We start from the raw sequence: 13,897 nt of genomic DNA on the forward strand, positions 1-13,897 counted from the left end.
ATTTTTATGCAATAAACTGTGATAATCACAAAATACAGAAGTTGATGAAAAATTATACATGGTTTTGCCATTTGCTTTTACAAATAAAAAAGTGTGTCCGTCCCCCTTTACTCTGATGAGCCTAAATTTAAATCCAGTGAATGTCATGCTCTGCCTTTTTGGAGTTGTGTTTTATGTTTTTGTTCTCTTTAGATCTGTGTTCTTTGGGTTTTGTCATTTAGCATTATTTTCTCATGTTTGTTTTCTCCATCAGCAGTCTAGCTTCATTTGTTGTAATCAGTCACCTTCCCTCAGTTTTCCTCTGCAACCCAGTTCCACACCTGTTATCATTTTCATCTGATTACCTGTCAGCCTTTTTCATTGGTTCACACTCCTCTTCCCTCAGTATAAATGCTTGGTTATTTTCATTGTCCCTCACTTGTTCCTCCTGTTACCCCCCAGTTATTTGCTGTTCTATGTCTCAGCTTAAGATTGGCTCTGGACTCCTGAGTAAGTTTATTTTTCTTGTCATTAAAAGAGATATTCAGAGAAACTTACCATGCTGCTCCCAAGCATCTCTCTGCACTCCGGTTCCGTTCAACAACACATTATGACAGTGAACCTACAACCTGACAGGTCTGGAATTAATTTGTGGATAAATTTATTTTAGGATTAGGCTGTAACTATATCCATGATTTATCTAACTGAGTACTGGCCATTCTATAATTCAGAAATAGAAGGAATATGCCAAGGATAGATGATTTTCATTTTTTACATTCAAACAAACATTTTAACATCTTTAAGACTTAAAAATAGGATAAAAAAATATGTGAGAAATAAACGTTTTTTAAAATCAGTAAAAGTAAAAACCATAAAACCAAAATAATCTAGATCTTATAAATTTTGTTAAACCCCTTAAAATTCTTCCGTCTTCTATTTAGCATCACATCTTCCTGTCAACTTCAACATGTTTTACTATCCCTGCTGAATAAATGCATTCCCACAGCATGGTGCTGCCACCATCTTGTTTCACTGTGGGAATTGTATGTTCAGAGTGATATGCGGTGTTAATTTTATGGCACTCACAGATTTTTGTATGGAGGCCAGAAAGTCTCGGCTGACCAAAGCACCCATGTTTCACACTTGCTGTTTTGCCTACATGAGTTGTGGAAAATTGAAAAAAAGGACTTCTTATGGAAGTTCTTATTTCTTTCAGTGATTGCTTTCTTATTTTCACTCTTCCATAAAGGCCAGATTTGTGAGTACAGGACAGATAGTTGTCCTGGGGGAAGAATTTCCCATTTAAACTGGGGATCTCTGTAGCTCCTCCAAAGTTACTGTGGGTCTCTAAGATGCTTCTTTGATTGAAGAATATCCTGCTTGCCGTGTCAGTTCGAGTGGACAGTGATAGGTTTGAAGTTGTGTCGTACTTTTTCCATTTCTGCTTGATGGATTGATCAGTGCTTCATAATATACTTAAGATTTACAACTGCTTCACAACCTTATCCTGCTCAACACTTCTCAACCACTTTAAGCCAGATATGTCTCCTGTGTTCCTTAGTCTGAATGATGGTGTTTGTTCACTAATGTTCTTTAACAAACATCTAAGTCCTTTATGAAAAGCTGGATTTATTCGGGGATCAAATTATACACAGGTCGACTTTATTTACGAATTTGGTGATTTCCTACGGACATTTTAGGGATATCAGAGTAAAGGGGTTGAATGCAAATGTACACAACTCTTTAGATTTTTTTGTAACAATCCTTGAAATCTACAGGGGTTGGACAATGAAACTGAAACACCTGGTTTTAGACCACAATAATTTATTAGTATGGTGTAGGGCCTCCTTTTGCGGCCAATACAGCATCAATTAATCTTGGGAATGACATATACAAATCCTGCACAGTGGTCAGAGGGATTTTAAGCCATTCTTCTTGCAGGATAGTGGCCAGGTCACTACGTGATACTGGTGGAGGGAAACGTTTCCTGACTCGCTCCTCCAAAACACCCCAAAGTGGCTCAATAATATTTAGATCTGGTGACTGTGCAGGCCATGGGAGATGTTCAACTTCACTTTCATGTTCATCAAACCAATCTTTCACCAGTCTTGCTGTGTGTATTGGTGCATTGTCATCCTGATACACGGCACCGCCTTCAGGATACAATGTTTGAACCATTGGATGCACATGGTCCTCAAGAATGGTTCAGTAGTCCTTGGCAGTGACGTGCCCATCTAGCACAAGTATTGGGCCAAGGGAATGCCATGATATGGCAGCCCAAACCATCACTGATCCACCCCCATGCTTCACTCTGGGCATGCAACAGTCTGGGTGGTACGCTTCTTTGGGGCTTCTCCACACCGTAACTCTCCTGGATGTGTGGAAAACAGGAAAGGTGGACTCATCAGAGAACAATACATGTTTCACATTGTCCACAGCCCAAGATTTGCGCTCCTTGCACCATTGAAACCGACGTTTGGCATTGGCATTGGTGACCAAAGGTTTGGCGATAGCAGCCCAGCCGTGTATATTGACCCTGTGGAGCTCCCGACGGACAGTTCTGGTGGAAACAGGAGAGTTGAGGTGCACATTTAATTCTGCTGTGATTTGGGCAACCGTGGTTTTATGATTTTTGGATAAAATCCGGGTTAGCACCTGAACATCCCTTTCAGACAGCTTCCTCTTGCGTCCACAGTTAATCTTGTTGGATGTGGTCCGTCCTTCTTGGTGGTATGCTGACATTACCCTGGATACCATGGCTCTTGATACATCACAAAGACTTGCTGTCTTGGTCACAGATGCGCCAGCAAGATGTGCACCAACAATTTGTCCTCTTTTGAACTCTGGTATGTCACCCATAATGTTGTGTGCATTTCAATATTTTGAGCAAAACTGTGCTCTTACCCTGCTAATTGAACCTTCACACTCTGCTCTTACTGGTGCAATGTGCAATCAATGAAGACTGGCTACCAAGCTGGTCCAATTTAGCCATGAAACCTCCCACACTAAAATGACAGGTGTTTCAGTTTCATTGTCCAACCCCTGTATATGGTGGTTATAGGATACCAAAAGATAAAAAAGATTGGTGGAATTTTAATGCAATGCATATTGTACACAAATGCTGCAGAAATAGAGGACATCGAGGAAGTAGAGAGAAGCATGCGAGTTCCATTCTACATTAATGCCCTCTTTTAATTATCCTCCTCCCAACATTATATTCTCCTTCCCTCTGCTTGACAGAACACATTTTCATTTTGCAAGATTTACAGTATATAGATTGTGTTAAAATGGATCAAATGAAATTGGGTGGTGGGGCATAAATATGTCTCACTCTGTTTCATCTCCACTTTGCATATGACAATTATCATGATAGATTTGCGATAGACCTGCTGTCATGAATTCACAGCACATCAAAAGTCCTGAAATGATAATGTATGTATCAAATAGGCTTCAAGTCAAAAGGATGAAAGGTAAATTATGGGTCTGCCCTGCCCTTGAGTTTATATGCCTGCAACTTTTCCTTCTATCTTCATGCCTAAAATAATAACCTGTCAAATCATGTTTGTACATAATAGAGTTTGCTTAATGTGCAGGGATATCCATCTGGAATAGAATAGCCAGAGGAATTCTTTACACTGTCAGTCTGTTGTGATAAAAAAGAAATGATCATATTTGACACAGCCACATCCTCTGGAAAAGCATGACAAGTTTGGCTGTCAGGCCTGTTTTGCTTTGCTCCCCTCTTCGTACCCTTTTGTTAATTTCCAACCTCTGGCTGCCACCACCACCCCACATCCCTTCCCCTCAGAGAAACCAGGGATGATGTTTGCTTTTTAAATGGCTGGCAGATTAATATTCCTAAAATCAGGGATGATGGCCTCTGCCTAACAAACCACTACCTCCCCATTACCTCCCAATTGCCTCCTCCCACGTGACACAGTCTAATCCATGGAGAGAAATTCATTGGAACAGGTGGAGCTGTGGACCATATCCCATTAGTGAGGCTGCCAAATTCTGGCCCTTGTAGGAGTAAAACCTTTTCTTCATGCACCATAGGCGCTAGCTACTGTATATAGACATGAATTTATGGGTTGAAACCTGCTTCTTGGGCAAAAACACTGTGGGGAGTGAAGTGAATATAGATCACAGCTTTCATTACTTTTAATAAGTCTGTGAAACACATGATGCAAACTCCATTTTAAGAGAGCAGAATTCTTAATCAGGAAAAACTGGCAGAACGGCCATTTGCATTGAAAGTCTGCGGCTGAAAATGTACTGTGGGCTCATGTGTATGTGTGTTGCGGTTGCATGTGAAGGGCAGGCACAGCTCTGACTTTGGCTTTGACTGGGTTGGCTGGTAGCCTCTGGCTTCATGACTCTTCCCACATGGCAACACATTATGGCAACGCTCTCTGCATAGTACAAGGGAAAATGTCAAAGCAAATGACAGTCACTGTGCATAGTGATCTGATCAAACAGTTTAAGGATAAAATGGGCCACGATTCACACCCTAAGAAATAACAGAAAATGTATTTAAAGCTGTTTGCATGACGTTTAAATGAACACCTAAATGTGTCCTCTATGAGACTGGAATAAAGGAACAAACAAGAGCTGAAATGAGACTTTTGAAGCAAGAAAATTCTTTAATGCATAGCACTTAGTGTGCATGGGTAATTAAGTGCATTTAATATGTAGTTAATTCAATCCGTAACCACTAAGTAGTGCGTGCTTATCAAAGTTCCTGTCACTTAATAAATGGCACACAAGCTGTAATGGCAAAACAAAGCCAGTGGAGGACAAACTTTCATCGGTATCTTAGAGCCGCCTTATGAAGAATAACTGAAAACAGAAACAATCTAAAGCTTTCGCAAACAGTCTGATCAGATTAGGTAAATTCCAGCAGGGTTGTTCTCAGACATGCCTGCTTTAGTATCTAATGGTATTAACTTTGGATGTAACTGGATTGTAAGATATTAAAACGTCACAATATTTCTCATCACATTGTAGTGCTGCAAACCACTATTCACTTGTTGTCCACATGGGACTTTGTCTGGTGAAGTACAGTAAGTGTAAGCTCTGATTAGGTGAGCACTTTAAGCTTCGCATCCTGTCGTGTCTATCTTTGCGACTTTTATAATTCAGTTTAAAAAAATTAACCAGCTCTAAAGTACCATTGTTGTGTTGACAAAGTCAACTAGTAAAGAATGTACATCAAGCAGGGATACAGCAGTACTTCCACCCCTTTACAACCCTTCTGATAGCATTTTTACAGATTGACAAGATATGAATGATTTATAAGAAAATAGAAATATTGAATGTTTATATTCAATTACTTATTAATATTTGTGCATTTGCCCTTCACTGCTTAGCAGACACTAAACAAAGTTGATTGTGACATTAGCACTAAGGAGAAACTGAAAACATATATCATATATAAGCAGTGCTGCTTTACAAAAGTGCTGTGATCATTTATTTTTTTTACTGTACTCAGAACATGCTCAGCAAATGAAGAAAATGTTTGGATTCAGAAATGTTTTGATTTTATCCAGTACCTGAACTTTTATATACAAGCGACACTGACAGCATTCAAATCCTCGGGCCAAATACTTTCACTTTCTAACAAGCTTTGCAAACTGTGGGGTTAGAAGAATGGATTTGTTATCTGTGCCTGCAGCCGTAAAGCTGGGTAACTTAGACTGCAGAGATATTTGTAGATCAGAGTTTTTTCTGTGAGTGTATATGATGGCGAACTAAGCTTTATCTTTGTGGCATCTTGGTGTATGAGCATGCAGCGACCAGAAGTGGTTATGCATGTGTGGCATTTTGTGTTAGTTTTAATAACTTTAAACAAATTTACCTATGGATACAAATAAAGTAACCTTGACACAAATATTTTTATGTTGTACAGCTTCACATTGTGAAAGTTATAAAAGTTATATTTGATAGAAACTAAGTACTGTTTGGGGAGTCAGACATAGATGGTTGATTTAAAGATGATCTAAGCAGATACTCTTGTATGCTGTTTCACTGTTAACGAATGAAACAGCATACAAGTGGAGAGAGGCAGCAATTTTGTTTTTGTGTGCAATGTCCTAAAACCTCCACAGATTTGCCTTCATTGATATGCGATCTTGTGAGTATGAAAACAGAATTTGAGTATAAAATAAACTTGTTTCTCTATAGGAGAGATATAAGTACCTGGCTTTCACTGATGCAATATTTCCGCATGCTGCAGGCAGAAAATCATAACTCAAGCTACAGCTTATGAACAGCTTTTATAAAGGATGCATTTTAAGCCCTGTTGAGGGACTGAATGTTTTATTGTTCTCTGTATTCAAGGAAACTTCACCTATATATATGTACATATTCCTTAAGTAATTTCGCAACTTGTCGAGAGACTGCAGAATAAGAGGAGACAAAAAAGATCACAGATGAAACAAACAGATGCGTTGCCATGGCAAGGGGTGGTTAGAGGAGCCTGTCTCTTCAGGGAAGCATTATCAGATAGGTACTACACATTCGTTGTTGTATCCTCTTGTTGAGCTGCAGTGGTAGTGTTTATTTACGGTTTGCTACTGTCCTTTTTCTCTAATGCCAGTTTCATACTGACTGAAACTGAAAACTGTTGAAAGGCTGTGAAAAATGTATCCAAGTTAGAATCTTGGGTTTCATGCAGAGCTGGAAAGCTGATTGAAGAAGAAGCAGTGTTATTATCCCCATCAAGGGAAGAGACTTTTCTGCATTTATATTCCAACAAAACAGCCTCTCTAAGCTGGTGCCAGTAATCCTTGGTTTTTATTTTTTTTATTTACAGTGTCTTATACATTCAAACATCACAGCATTTCTAAACCGAAAATGTTTCGGCATTTCCTGGAATTGCTAGAATGCCTAACTTAGTTCAGCAGTAACTTGAGTAAGATCTCCTTGAGCCACATGCATTTTAGTATTGTAAGATTATTATTATTATTCTGGTGAGACTACAGATGCATAAGGACTCACTCTGTGACTGGACACAATGGGGAAGCTCAGTATTATAATGAGAATGTCCCATCTAATTTCTCTTGACCTTTTGTTTGAATGCTCCCTCAGAGTGTGCACTTCAAAGCAAAATCAATAATTGCATGATGGTACTATTTGTTTTTTCATCCACAACAAAATGCTGCTGGCAACAAATTGTGCTTAGCACTGTATGTCCTATAATTCAGTCATTTGTTTACACCTGCAATGACAAGGTGGAATTATACTATTATGTGGCATTTTAATCACACACAAGCACAGGTTTTCCCCAGGCTGGCTAGTCAGTCAATAAAGCGTGTAAATGTTCAACAGCAACACAAGAACTGATTAAGTTGGCCAAGATTATACTGTTGCTAACTCTGCTCAGAGCAAGAATAATTGCAGGTACTGTTCGTCAGTAGTAATTGTAACTAATAAAAACGTGTGAAGGAGCTGCCCCTGAACTGCACATTAATTGATAATTTATTGTAGTGGAGCAACTAAATTTGTACTAGTTATGTGTTCTTATTATTTTTAGAAAAAGGTCGATTACCCTTGTTGAAAATGGCCAACTTACTGAAAACCTGGCCAAGATAGCAGCACCATATTTTATGTATAAAAATCACACAGTGGAAAAAAGTTAATTATATCAAAACATGCGAAAACAAACCAAAAACAAACAACTGTTGTACGCAGAAAGCCCAGACTCTGGAGTTTTCACCATGGCTTTGAAGTTCAGATTGAAGATGGTTCCAGACATCTGGAGCCAAAAACAAAAGGTTTTTGTGAATTTCTTTGGAACCACACTTTTAAAATATGTGTTGTGATTTTCTTGTTTCTATAATAAAACTGATGACAAGTATAAAGTATTTTTACCCAGAATGTACACATACCAGAGACTGAGGTGATAAACATTTAGGGATAACTAGTGTACATCAGTGGAGTGCAGAAAATGAGTGAGAACACCACAGATGTTAAAAAATCGTATGCCCCTTTTCCACTGGCTCCATTTAGGCTGGCTGCACTCCACTCAGCCCACTTTGTGAGTGTTTCCATTACTGTTTTTCTGGCCTGGTACCTGCTTTTTTGGTCCCTGCTCCTGATTGGCTATAGGAGCAAGAGAAATGAGAAGGTTTTTTTTTGCTGAGGTAGTGCAGAAAAAAAAATAGCAACTACAATAATATTAAACACCACAAAGGCCGGAGTGGGTGAAACCCAGATGTAATTTTACTATTTACAAATCATAAACCGCTGGAGATAGGCACCAGCTCTCCCGCGACCCACTATGGAATAAGCGGTAGAAAATGACTGACTGACTGACAAATCATAAACCATGCCTGAAGGCTGAAAGAAAAGAAAAAGAACTGGGATATGTTCCAGATAATTATCCCAGTGGATAATTTTATATATGAAAAAAACATACATAAGACATACTTGCATATACAATAATACAAACATATTTACTTTTGTTTATTTATGTGTTCATTTTCTATTTATTTATTTATTTTTATTCATTGCTTTAGATTGCTTAATGTAACAATGTCACACAGTAACGTTAATAGCGGCACAGAGGATGACACTGCTGCAAAGAGGCGGGACTTCAAACCATAGCTCCAGCAGTCAGTGTGTCAATGGAAACACAACAGGATCTATGCCGAGCAGAGCAAGACCGAGTGGAGCCATGTGGCTTGAGAAGAACTCTTGTTAAAGGGCAATTTGTGATCTCTAATATACGTTTTTCAGCAAAAACAATAAGCAGATGCATTCATATTCAGTAAAGTTATTGCCCACTTTCTTAGGTACACCTTTCTAATACTGTGTTGGATTATTTTTGTCTTAAAAACTGCCTTAGCTCTTTGTGGTACCAATACAGCAAGGTGTGGAAAACATGTATCAGAGATTGTGATCCATGTTAACATGATGGCATCATACAATTGTTGTCGATTTCTCAGCTGAACAACCATTTGTAGATCTCCTGTTCCATTACATCCCAAAGGTGGTCTGTTGGATTGTGTCAGCTCCTCTGCAATTAAATAAGGTACACACACTGACCTGCAAACTATCCCCAACTTGGAGCCAATGTCTCCACTCTTTCAGGGCAAGTTGCATTGGAAATAGCTCTCAGCCTCCTATGTCATAATTCCTCTGCAGGCAACAAATGTTTAGAGAATAAATACACATGGGTGAAGCTTACATCTCAGGAAGCCCTTTGGGGTAAGATGGCACCAACACAACAACCCAATGCATCCACTTTGAGGATAAACTGGGAGGTAGGATCAGAAAGGATGAGGATAGGAGCTGCAGAGAACCTTTTCTTTAAGGAGACCAAGAAAAAGGCTTTTTAGTAGAAGTGAGAGAGGTGAGTAGAGTGGCTAACCAGACTGAAATCCCTAATGAAGCGTCTGTCAAAATTAGCAAACCCCAGAAAGCTCTGAAGCTGTTTTCTTTTATCAGGGGTTGGCCAGTCTTAAATTGCTTTGATCTTTCCTGGATCTCTCTTCAGCCAAGGAATATTATGCATTCCATATTATAATACATTCCAGAAACCAGCTTGAGTTGATTTGAGCTTTGTAACATCGTGCATTATCTTGCTGGAAGTAGCAATGCTACTTTTCGTACAATTGGGCAGTGTTCTGTACTGAGCTGACAGGAGTGGTACCCGGTGCTGCTGTAGCCCATCTGCTTTATGGTTTGATACGAAGAAAAAGACAAAACTAACCTTTTAAACCCACCCAAGCACAGCGGGCAACTTGCAGACCTCTCCCAGAGAGGCCCAACCCAGGAACTGAATTGGTGACATACTTCTTTGTGGAAACAGTACAAACAACAACATTGTGATGGTTGTGTTGTAGTTTTTTAAATAAAAAAATAAAGACCTGTTGCCTAATGTTCAGTTAATTTAGTTAATCAGTTTCTTTAACCAATAAATTGCTATGCAAAACACCCAAGTAGGATATGCAATCAACGCATATCTAAACTCAGGATTTTTAAAATTACATTGCGTTGTACATCATTTCTCAAATTTTCTGCTCTTAACAAAAATGTAGATGTTAATACATGCTGACATGAGACTGCACCAGTAATTTAGTCATAAGACAGCTAAATGTAAAAGTCTGTTAAAGTTTGACAGTTTGTCCCAGAACATATTGGTAAAGTAAAATGTTGTATCCTACATAGGCTGACTGACCTGCGCAAATCAACCACTCTTGAAATGTTACTTCCAAACTTATTACTCAGACAGGAGCAGTGTAGTCGTTTCCTCTTATCTCATCCAAAGCTCTCGTGAGAGGCTTCCTCTCTACAGCCCTGACATTATGCACAATGGACAGTTTTGAAGTTGAAAGACGACCAGAGACTGGCTGACTTCCAACCTGCATGCTCAGCCACTTTTGGACTCCGACTGCCTCCATGACTGCTCTTGTCAGAAAAAAGTGTTTTCATGATTTCATCACACGAACTTGATTTATTTATACATATAGTTTTCAGAATAAATATCAAATCAATATGCCTGCACCCACTGATTTGTCATTAGCATGCATTGTAAACATTTAGAATTGTTTAGATTTAAACAAAAAACAGAAAATTGTTTTAAAACATTTTGTTTCAAATGAAATACCTTAAAATCTCAATTATCACTACATAGCATAGCATTGTAAATAGATACAGGCTTATAGACTCTTCTAAAAAGGGGAACTTCAACAACAGTGTTGCTATGTATGCAAAAAACATTTATAACATTCCACTATGTAAAAAATGAATAACTTAGCAGTTCATTGAAAGGAGAAAAAAAATCATTGTAGGCTTCACATTGATCCAGTTTGTAATTCAAAATAAAAACAAACAACTATTTAAGGATATTTTTAAAACGGCGTTGATGAGACATAAAAGAAGAACCTGCAGTAAAAGTAAAATCAAAGCAATCCACTTGGCTGCACTTGAGAGGTCTTTGTTTCTTCTCTACTTTGCACACATTAGTTTATTTGGAGCACTAGAAACACAAAGTTTAAGCATAGTGCCTCATATGACTAAAAAGATTGTTGGCTCCAAGCACATACAGTATAATACAGAAGGGATCAGACAATTTCCTTAACTATGGAATATCACAGGAAATTGCCTCCAAATCTCATCCACTAGTAATTTTGGGCGCCACAATACATCCAGCTCTTGAGATGAGACAGAGCACAATATTTCACTACACAAGAAATACATGTTTTTCTCAGGTTTTGGGGAACAAAAACAAGAATCCCAATGTTAGGGGCTTTTACATGTATAATAAAGGTTTCATGGATTCTATTTGTTTAAAAAATCAAATCAGTGAGAACAATTAAACTTAATTTACATTTGACCTTGAATCGCTGCTAAGATGGCTTATTAAAATAAACATTTTGACATTCTCTCCCATTTACCAACTCATATTATAATTCATAGCAAACCTTTAAGCATATTTACTGTTTAGACTTGTTAACAAAGGTTTTGAATGTTTAGAAAATTGTTCCTTAATTTTATTAAACACATATTGACACTGTGTGCATCAAAGTGAACCCTCCAAACTATATAGTTTGGTAAATAGTAAAGGAAGATAAACAGTTATTAATCTCTTTGTATTGTATTTCTTTGAACACGATTACATGTTTATATTTTAAATGGGAAAAATATTACCCTTTTTCAAATTTGAAACACATTTCAAGTAGCTCAAAATTTGTTTTGCATGTTAAATGTAAAAATAATAAATATTTATGCACTAAAGAGTAATGTTAATGATTTAAGTTAGGCCTCCGGACAAACAGTACAGGATTTAAAATCAAAATACCTCACGATATTGCGTATCAGCCCTTTGGGACTGGAAGATGTGAAGCCATAAGAAAATTCATTCTTATATTGCCTTCCAACATAATTTAACACAAACACTATTTCTTATGCAATTGTAACACCACAGGTGATCAAAGTCACCATGTTTACTGCACATGCACCACTGATACAGAATCAGAACAACTGTAAATCAAACACCACAACAATGACCTAATACTAACAGTCCTCTTATTTGCAAACACCTACCTGGGGTGACAGGATGCTTCAAACTGCAAGTGAAACTTAAGGCCTCCCTTACTTTCTGATTATTTTGGCTAAAAATGAGCAGACCACAGACCTGGAGGATGGAGACAGTAAGGGTGTCCTGTAAAGTCTGGTTATGTGGTTTTGGCTGCAAATACTGTTTGTCTTGTAGGATAAACGTGTGGATTAGATAAATTCTGTCCCATCCTACCTACTGATGCTAAGTCAGATTGAAATTTAATGTTTAAGCTTGAAAGAAGTTTTTTTTCCTCTTTATGGAGAGTTTCAGGTCACTACCATTATTTGAGATTGAAGGGAAGTCATTAGGTTGGACACTTGTAAAGACTATAGCCCCTTTTCCATTGCAGGGACTTTGAGCCATTACGTGGATATTTTGGTTTTGACACTTTTTGTACCTGAGTTATTTTATTATAATGGGTCCACAATTTTCCTGATAAAAGACCCAGGTCTGGGGGTAGGGTCTTCAGATTACCCTGGGATTGTAGAGAGGCAGGGTTATGTGCTGAGCGACGATGATCAGTGGACCCTTGCAGTGTTCTGACTTCCGCTCATCTGCTATATTTAAGACCTGCGTGTTGTTATTGCTTTCTACTTTATACGAAATTCATATTTAAGTGTATTTTTTATTTTTTTTGGATTGAGAATGGACCAGAGTAAGAGGACATACAATGGGTGGACGGCCAATGAGGTTCAGGACAATGTGGTACAACATCACAAACAAAAAGGCCAGTTGTGCCTTCTCCATCTTGTTTTGTGAACAAATGGCAGGATACGGGTTTCTCTTTAAGGCTTTCCTTGTTTTATTACTGCCACTTGCTCAACTGGAGGTGTAGTGTAATTTTCTTCCCAACTTCGAAATACAATAGGGAATAACAACCTTTAAGCTGGTATACATACTTTTCATTAAACCCATATTTCTCTATCAAAATTGTGTTTTTTAATGGTCTGATGTAATATTCTAATCCTAAATGTCGAGTTTGCATTAGCTGTAAGTGGGAAATTATCATAATGAACAAAGACTTGAAAACCTTGGTTTGTGTAATTAATCTATATAAGGTGTTTCACTTAGTGAATTTAGTTATTGTGAGAAGCAACTTTTCAATATTATACAAATTTATCGAATATGACTATATGTCATTAGGCTGATTTAAATAAAACACCACATCTTTCCAGAGCAGTAGAAAGAGAAAGGATGCAATTTACCCGGCATTTCTTCTGGGCAAGAAAAATCCCAGGATCTCGGGACTTTTGGTGGAAAACAGCCTAATTTTGTATGTCTTTTGTGATAATACCTATGTTGGTGTACATCTCAAAGCAGTATTAGGAAATAAAGAGCATTTAATTAAAATCAATGAGATTATACACATTCATACACATGTTATTAGTCCATGTAATACAATAGTTCTCAAGTGTTTTTTTTTCTTTGTAGCAATGAGCTTGTCAAAAAAGAAACACTTTTACTTGCTAGTTATACTTGAAAATAAAACATTAATAAAACATAAGACCCGATGAAGCTTCACAATGAACAACAAGTGCAAAAAGATGAGGAGCATGAGGGGAAGAGGAGTTTTTATGCAGACTTGTCAAAATGCAAAGTCTACAGACAAAATGGCAAAGGGTAGAGCAGGCTTCAGCTGAGCTCTAATGGAGCAGGGCAAGAGATAAGGACAGGATCGACAGCGCTGCATAAGAGGAGAGAAACATGGTGGGAAATTCATCCTCGACCGCATGAGCATTTCAACCTAATTTAGTTATTGAAACTAGAATGAACTAAGTAAAAGTTGTAAGTGCTATGACAAAATTACAGCATGTTCAAAAAAGGCATTTACCCTTCAAAGACTTCTTAAAG

At 37.9% G+C, this 13,897-nt stretch overlaps 1 long non-coding RNA gene across 1 annotated transcript in view; it reads left to right on the top strand.

Moving 5' to 3' along the window:
- The first annotated feature begins 406 nt into the window (after positions 1-406).
- Positions 407-13,897, top strand: part of LOC124870405 — a 30,870-nt gene continuing 17,379 nt past the window's right edge. Inside the window, exon 1 of the long non-coding RNA XR_007038762.1 lies at positions 407-489. This is a non-coding gene — a long non-coding RNA (uncharacterized LOC124870405). The remainder of the gene's footprint in view (positions 490-13,897) is intronic.

The sequence above is a fragment of the Girardinichthys multiradiatus genome, chromosome 6 (assembly GCF_021462225.1).
Source record: "Girardinichthys multiradiatus isolate DD_20200921_A chromosome 6, DD_fGirMul_XY1, whole genome shotgun sequence".
Lineage (NCBI taxonomy): Eukaryota > Metazoa > Chordata > Actinopteri > Cyprinodontiformes > Goodeidae > Girardinichthys > Girardinichthys multiradiatus.